The 7,779-nt window shown below is 40.4% G+C and overlaps 1 protein-coding gene across 1 annotated transcript in view; it reads left to right on the top strand.

The window, feature by feature from the left end:
* The first annotated feature begins 511 nt into the window (after nucleotides 1–511).
* Nucleotides 512–7,779, top strand: part of vwa5b1 (von Willebrand factor A domain containing 5B1) — an 86,206-nt gene continuing 78,938 nt past the window's right edge. Inside the window, exon 1 of the mRNA XM_088616952.1 lies at nucleotides 512–1,457. The gene's annotated coding sequence lies outside the window, so the exon portion shown is untranslated. The remainder of the gene's footprint in view (nucleotides 1,458–7,779) is intronic.

Genomic DNA, 7,779 nt, shown 5'->3' with positions numbered 1-7,779 from the left:
GGCCCTGGTGTGAGTGTGCACATGCCTACCTGTATGTGTCTGCCCTGCAACGGACTGGCATCCCTTCCAGGATGTACCCTGCCTTGTGCCCCCTGCTTGTTGGTCCCCTGTGACCCTGTGACCCTGAATTGAAAGAAGCAGATAGAAAAATGGATGGATGGACCAAATACTAGAAAACATAACCTTTAGAGGCTGCAGAGCAGTGAGTTTGACTGGCATCAGTAATCAGTCGTACCTTAAAATCTGGGAAAATGTTGAGTTATACCTAATAAGCAAGAAATCTATTATTTATAGGAAATAAGTAACAACAACAAAAGATGCCCCGTTTTCTTGAATCTAAAAATGGGCATCCTAAATCCTAGGTCTGTGGCATCTTCAACAGGACTCTTTGTAGCATTTATCAACAATGGGGAAAAATGTACCTTTTTTATTTAGCACACAGATATCACTTTCCTCTTGTCTTGCAAGTAGGAGATTTGGCACGTTCTGTAGCTACTCAGATAAAAAAAAGAGGGCAGAGCAGGAATCACGGATGAAATTGACAAACAGGAGGCTCAGACCTTCATCAGTGGTGGGAAACAGGTTCTGCATCTGCACAGGAGGGGGAGAGAGAGACAGGAAGAAAGAGGTTTCCAGGCAGCAGAAATTAATTTAATTGTGGAGTGGATGCTGAGATTCTGGTTAAGCCATTTTTTTTCCTTCTTCTTTTTTTCAATCTCATGTCCTTCAAGGAAGAAGCCAGCAGGGCTAGATATCGATCGTCATGGTTACCTCCACCACAACAAAACAGATGGAAGAGACTAATGATGGTCACGGATGTGCAGTACCTTGCCCACTTCTCATGTCTCGCAAGCCCTGCCCGGCGACACTGGGGGCTTTAGAATCAAGCAGAGGGAGAGAGAGAGAAAGAGAGAGAGAGAGAGGAGGAGGGTGATATCACACTCGCTGGAACCCAGACGTGTTTTCTCCCACATCTTTTTTTTTTTCTATGCCTGGTGTTGCATTAACTTCTGCCTGTACCCCTAACTGTCAAAAAGGATTCCTGAATGGGGTACTCTCTGATATAGAACTGTCTTCTCATTAAGGGAAGCTTTTCCAACTCCAGTCACAAGAGAGAGCGAAAGATACTTCTTATAACCACATGTTGCTGATTCTCATCTGGGTTGCTGCCACTGTTCTATCTTTCCTTCGGTTCCTTGGGGGGGCGCGTGTGGGGAACTGGTGTTTTCGGAGAGGTGCTGCCAGCTGACATTTTCACCACGACATACAGGGACAACATCACTGACAAGCAATAAAAAAGGCAGAGGGAGAGAGAGGGGGGAGAGAGAGAGAGAGGGAGAGAGAGAGTGAGGGAGAGCACCAGCTCTCCTTTTGTTTCTGCTCGTTTGTCACTTGTAAGAAGAACTGAAAAAATATATATTGACTGGCTCCCTCACCTGATTGAGGCAAACGATAAGGTAAGAGCTGCTGGTTAAAGACTGCATGTCGGCTCAGTTATAGTGCCATGCTTGTGCTGTCTTGCAATGTACTTGAAATAGTGCTGGATATTGGCAGGGGAATCTTTAATGTGTGCTTGCAATAGCCTGGTATAGGTTGAGTGGAGAAATGTATACTATCAATGGTAATATATAGAGTTGAAAAAAATATTATTTGTGGAAAGGCAGTAAAGAAGGTTTAATATGATGCTCCTAATCCTAAATATAAATTTGGAGTATTACAAACCTTTGCAATGCCTGCAATCATAATAGTTTAATTAACAGGGACCCAAGTCTTTCTTTTAAAGCATCAACAGGTGCCTTTCGTACTTGCTGATCTCTGCTTTAGAACTGAATGGAAGGGTCACAGCTGCAATACATATGTTTTCCTTTCAGAATTCTGAAAAGCTGTTAGAATCAATTAACCTTTTCCCGGGAGACTTGAGTGAGTATTTCACAGGCTGAATCCCTCGAGAGCTTCTTCCTTCAGGTCCTTTCACACTGCTCCTAGTTAAATGTCCACCCTTGTTAGCACATTCTGTTAGGAGTCTGGATAAAGTGGGCTGCATGGTTAAGGAAGGTTACAGGGCTCGTCAGGTTTCAATTCCAGCATTAATTTTCCAAACCATGCCCAGAAGAAGTGTAGATTTCTATTTATAGCACTTCATAGCAATAAACAAAGACAAAAAGTCCATCATCCAAGACACAGATCAAAAAAACAAAACAAAACAAATTGGCTGTTGTACTGTTGTACTGTAAAATTAGTAAGCAGAAGGTGAATTAGACATCATCTTGACAAGTTTGGTGGGTGCATCTTTGAGTAAAAATAAAACTGGTTAAAAAACTGCATACGTTGAATAAATGGGGAAATTGTGGTATGCTTTATAAAAGTGCTACTGTAAAAGAATGCAACCATGCCTTTCTTTTCACAACAGTTACAGGTTTATCATGTAAAAAATGCTGTGGGGCAGAACTGTTGCACTGAAATATTGTACCTGAATTTGACTCTTCGCTTTGTTGTTAAATGCCTAGTCTGTGGGCGATATCTATATTTTTGGGGCTGCACCCCGCAGCTGGGAGACGAATATTTTGACGCGAATGACGGGTTTGCAGTCCTTTGGTTGTGCACAGTCAAGGCCACATGATGGCGCTGTTGTCATTTAAAAAGGGGCGGACACGAAAGATCTTTCCAGCATCAGTGGAAAATCAGCGTGCCCTTTTCAGTCTCAATACGTCTTGTGGGAGCTGGCTCCTGAACCTTAAGTAAATTACCGAGGGCAGACATGAGACAGTTTGGCAAGATGAATTCCAGGATATGTTATGGACTTGGCATATTGTGATGCATTGCCCTGTTAATGCATGGTAATTGTTGCAATGCCATTTGTGCACAAAATAAAACCCGTGCCAACATCTGATATATTAGACACACGCACTGTCTCTCTGCGCCTCTTTTTCTCAATAGAAACAATAAAGATGACATGTTTTACAGTTAACACAAGCGACTCTCACATCCTGCACATACAGTATGCCTCACAGAAGTCACAGATGCATGAACTCCAGGCATTCTGGTTTTTAGCTTTAGCAGTATGTACAGTATATGACTTTCATGAAATTTTTGCTTTGTCTATTGAAATCATCTTCCGGGAGCATATCTGTACTGGTCGGAATTTTCTGTTTCCCTCTCTGCTCAAGCTGATCTCTTAACATTTCTGTGATGTACTGTACAGTAAATGTCAAGCAGGATTGGGAGATGCTGCATGAGCTGAGAAACTGCTATTTTCCTTTCTCATTTAAATGAATTAGTTTTAGTCTGGTGGGGAGTTAAGGATCATTATAAACCAGGAAAAATAATCCTCCTCCCTCACCTTTCTTTAGAGTACTGCATCATGTCTAAATAACCATTTTATTCCTTCACAGATTGCTTTAAGAATAATAATAATTGCTTATTATTATTATTATTATTATTATTATTATTATTATTACAATTATATATCGCTTTTCTGGACACTCCACTCAAAGTGCTTTACAGGTAATGGGGATCCCCTCCACCACCACCAATGTGCAGCATCCACCTACTAGTACTAATATTGTCCCTATGCTTTTCCTTCTTTTGTCCCAAAGCTATTCCCAAACGTTCATGTTGCCATCCCTTTTTACAGTGCAAGCGCAGCATGATGAGGAAAACCACACATATCATTGTTCCCATGTGGTTTGAGTCTTGGAGTTTAAAAGTTTAGACCTTGCTTCATAACATCAGTTCTCTGCTGCTTAATTGGCTTACCTTCATGTCCCCTGTTCAGTCTGTGCCTTCTGGTGGTTTCCACAAGAAGAAAAATAAATCTTTTTAGAGAACTTTGTCAAATATTATTTTTTCCCCTCTACTTCGAAAATAGGGGAGCATTTGACTATTTGGGAAATGTTGCATTACATCTGCAACAAGTTAAATGCTCGTTAGGAAAGGATTAGAGATGGATTTTCGGAGAATCAGCTGCTTTGCTTGACTTTATCTTTATGACTCGGATAATTTTGTATCCTTTGATTGAGGATTTATTAAACAAATCCTTGGCTTTTCCAGCAATTTTCGGAACATGTATCTTTCCTTCTAATGAGGAGTTATGGATACACAGTAGTTCTCTTCTGCCTTCTCCTCCCCTATCCTCTGTGGGGCTACCGGCTGAGCAGACTGAGTGATTAGCTACTTGATTCTCAATCTGCAGGTTTGTTCCAGATGTATCTGTTGTCTCTAGGGGCTCAAGTGCCAGAAATCAAAACTTTACACAGTTTTCCTTCCTTAGCAGGATGGGAGAAATATACACAGGTGCCTCTGTGGTTTTATGTAAAGAAAAGACAGAAAATAAAAGACATTTGTGAGTGTTCTTTCACAAGATGGATACTATTTGCATTCCTCTGTTGGAGATCGTATGTCTTTAATGATCTACTTAAAGTGTGATGAAAGTTGCCGATATGAATATAGTGTGTCTTTAATACAAGGTCCTTTCAGTGATGCGATTCTATTCAGGGTACATGTGGCTAACATCAGTGATATGAAAGAACAGCTCTTGATAGAATTCAAATCTGGTTTGATTTCCACCAAAGCATAAAGTTAATGGCATGATTTGCCTAAGATGATTTATAATGTCATGTCCAGTTAGGACTGCCAAATGGCCACATCCTGTATGTACAGTACAGGGCACTTTGAAAGAGTGCTGGTGTCTGCACATGGGTGATTTCTATGTCCCCGCTGTCAAATTTAATCATTTATATCATTAGCTCATTGTTGAGAATTACAGAATGGGCCTAGGAATAAGGCATTGGATGCCTATGCTTTTTGTAATATTTACACATTTATTGTACAGAATCTCCACCACAGGCCTGCATTGTGGTTCTTAGCAGTATTTTGCCAGGTATCCCTTATTTTAAACATTTCTGGGCAGTTTAAAATTAATTTATTTTTAATAATTTATTAGGCTGCTAAGATGAATGAAAATCTATTTTTGCCCAAGAAACGTAGCCCAACCAAGCTTAATTAAAATATGCCTAAACATGTTCACTGAACGCCCATGTTCAACAGCGACAGATTATAAGAATTTATATTATAAATGATTACAATTATTTCTAACAGCTAGGAGCAGCAAATTATGAAATCTTTGATTCGGTTTTTAAGACCACACAATAAACAACATAGACACACAAGGACATCATGTATTTGGAGGATTACGCCAAACACTTTAAGAGGTCCCATTAAAAATGTTCTCAGCTAAATTTAAAATACCAGAAGTGGTTTTTAGTGCGTTAATTTATTTTCAAGAGTTGGCATAGCGTTGCACTGTTCACAGCACTGGGGCACTGGGCTCAATTCCTGGGGTGCTGTCTGTGTGGAGTCTGCATGTTCTCCCTGTGTTTCCGTGGGTTTCCTCCACGTGCTCCGGTTTCCTGCCACGGTCCAAAGACATGCTGGTAGGTTAATCAGCTTCTGGGGAAATTGACCTGGTGTGAGTGTGCGCAGGTTTGTATGCCCTGTGATGGACTGGTGTCCCATCCAGGGTGTATCCTGCCTTGTGCCGATTGCTTTTTGGGATAGACTTTGGCTCCCTTATAATCCTATATTGGATAAAGTGGTTTTAATTTCCATTGGTAGGAATGGTGCCTGTATTCCTAGATCCCTCAAGAAAACGTGGAGGAAAGGCCAAATAATTATATCCTACACAAAAGGAATTTGCATCAAAGCATCAGAGGCTTTTCATGTGACATTAAGATGACTGGCAGCGTCCTGATTTGTTTGGGGAGCTTGTCTTCTGTCTAACAATGAATGGAAATGGGGCTTTATGTCCGATTTGTATGTCTGAGAGGGTCTTGGTTAACTTAGTGCTCCTGCGCTAAGCAATAATGAATTGCAATTGTTCATCTGTCATTGCCAGTAATGAGGTGGAGCGCAGCTGACTCACTACCTGAATTGTACTACGGGTTTGTCACCATAGACAGACAGAACCATTCAGTTCAATTACACGTTCAGTGAAAGCCTTGCTTCAGGATATTATCTGTTCCATCTGATGCATTTCCTAAAATGTTGCCATACAGCACGTATCTCTCAGGGAGATAAGGGGAGATAACATTCCAGACATACTAACTAAATGCATTAATATTTCTTTTTATAATCTTGAAAATGTAAGCTGCGTGATTCTCTAACCAGGTAGTGGCTTGCCCATGCTAATGACAAACAGCTTATTATAACAAAATCTAGAATTTTATAATAGGTTCTGCTGATGACTAATTTTATTATGCTATATTATCTTGTATGGATTTATTAAGTGTAAATAACAGACCTCAGACTGTGGGGATATTTTTGTGTTCTCTTGTTGAAATGCTATTAGACATGCAAGGATATTTTTGCAAAAAACAGCCAGATGGAAACGAAGTGATTGGGTATTCCTATTTGAGAAGCAAAATACAATACAAATACAGAGTATAAAGTGCTTTGTTTCCCTTTCTGTGGATGAGCAGTGCACAGAAACAATTCATGTCCATGCCTTCACCATAAAAACATGTTGCTTGCTTCTGTGACCCGAAGTCTTTTAATCAATACATCAAGCCTTATATTAAACAGGATAACCACTCTTTGTCTTTTTGAATTCCCAAGCCTTATTCCAAGAGGTTGGAATAAAGTCAGGCTCTGAGGGAATAATTATTTCGCACTCTGGGGTGCAATGCCTCTTAATTAACAACCCATCGCTGCAGGTGACCTGCAATTCCACGGCCTTTTGTTTTAGCAAATCAAATTTCATTATTTATAAGGTGCAATTTCACACCTGGCATCGCAGGGCGCACTGCAAAGCCTACAATATAACCAGGTTAAGAACAAGGTAAAATGATTAAAAAGACATATCAATCCCATTTGGGATGCACTGTGGGACAGTATTTTTTTCTTTTTCTAAAAATGTAGCACACCAGCTACAGTAATTCGTTTTAAATGTGCACATAACAAGCACGCATCAGCATGCTGTCGGTTCTGGATAAAGGCTGCTCCTCACCCTCTCTGTTGCAGATGCACTCAGGGTACCTGTACCTTACCTTTTGTGGACACAACCAAAACGGTAACAGACCAGTTTCGGTTGTGTAACTAATGTCCTTTTGGCCATGACTGACGTAACTGTGCTGCTGAGTGCCCTAGACTGCACCTGCTTAACGCTGAATCCCTTGTTGCTATCAATCCTCAAGAACAGCATCTTTAGTGTGCAAATGTGACTGCTGCCAGAAACACTGTGAGGCTTGGTAGAGACGGAGATACCCTTAAAACACACTTGGCTGTAACGGCTTGCAAAAACTGTTCTTATAGTTTGACGTACAGATGGATTACAATTTGCCACTGCAAAAACCTAACAGCACGCTTGGATGCTTTCTCACATCTTCAAAACCTGATCGATTCTCCCATTTTTGCACGTTTCTTGTGGATCAATGTGGATCTTAATGTGTTCCTTGACTTGCTATGTTTTAACAATTTAATTGAGCTCTTGTTAGAAAGTATTGAAACCATAGAAGTGCGTCTTTCAGTGTTGTAAGGACCCTTTATTTACACAAGCTTACAATACAACCCCTTCAAACAGGTCTCTTTGAAAACATGTGGTTCTGAGGAGCAGCTCAAATATGCACTTACTTGTCACATTTAAATAGTGTTTTGCCTCCTTTATAATTATGAGAATCACGCCTACAACTTAATTGCTACCCCTTCGTAAGATTGCATTTCAAGCACGTTTCAAAGAAATCAAAAGAGAAAGCCATAGCCGTATTTTTCTTGTCAAAATATTTT

This window comes from Lepisosteus platostomus, chromosome 23, assembly GCF_059453375.1.
Source record: "Lepisosteus platostomus isolate fLepPlt1 chromosome 23, fLepPlt1.hap1, whole genome shotgun sequence".
NCBI classification, from domain to species: Eukaryota; Metazoa; Chordata; class Actinopteri; order Semionotiformes; family Lepisosteidae; genus Lepisosteus; species Lepisosteus platostomus.
This window is presented reverse-complemented; position numbering and strand designations above follow the sequence as displayed.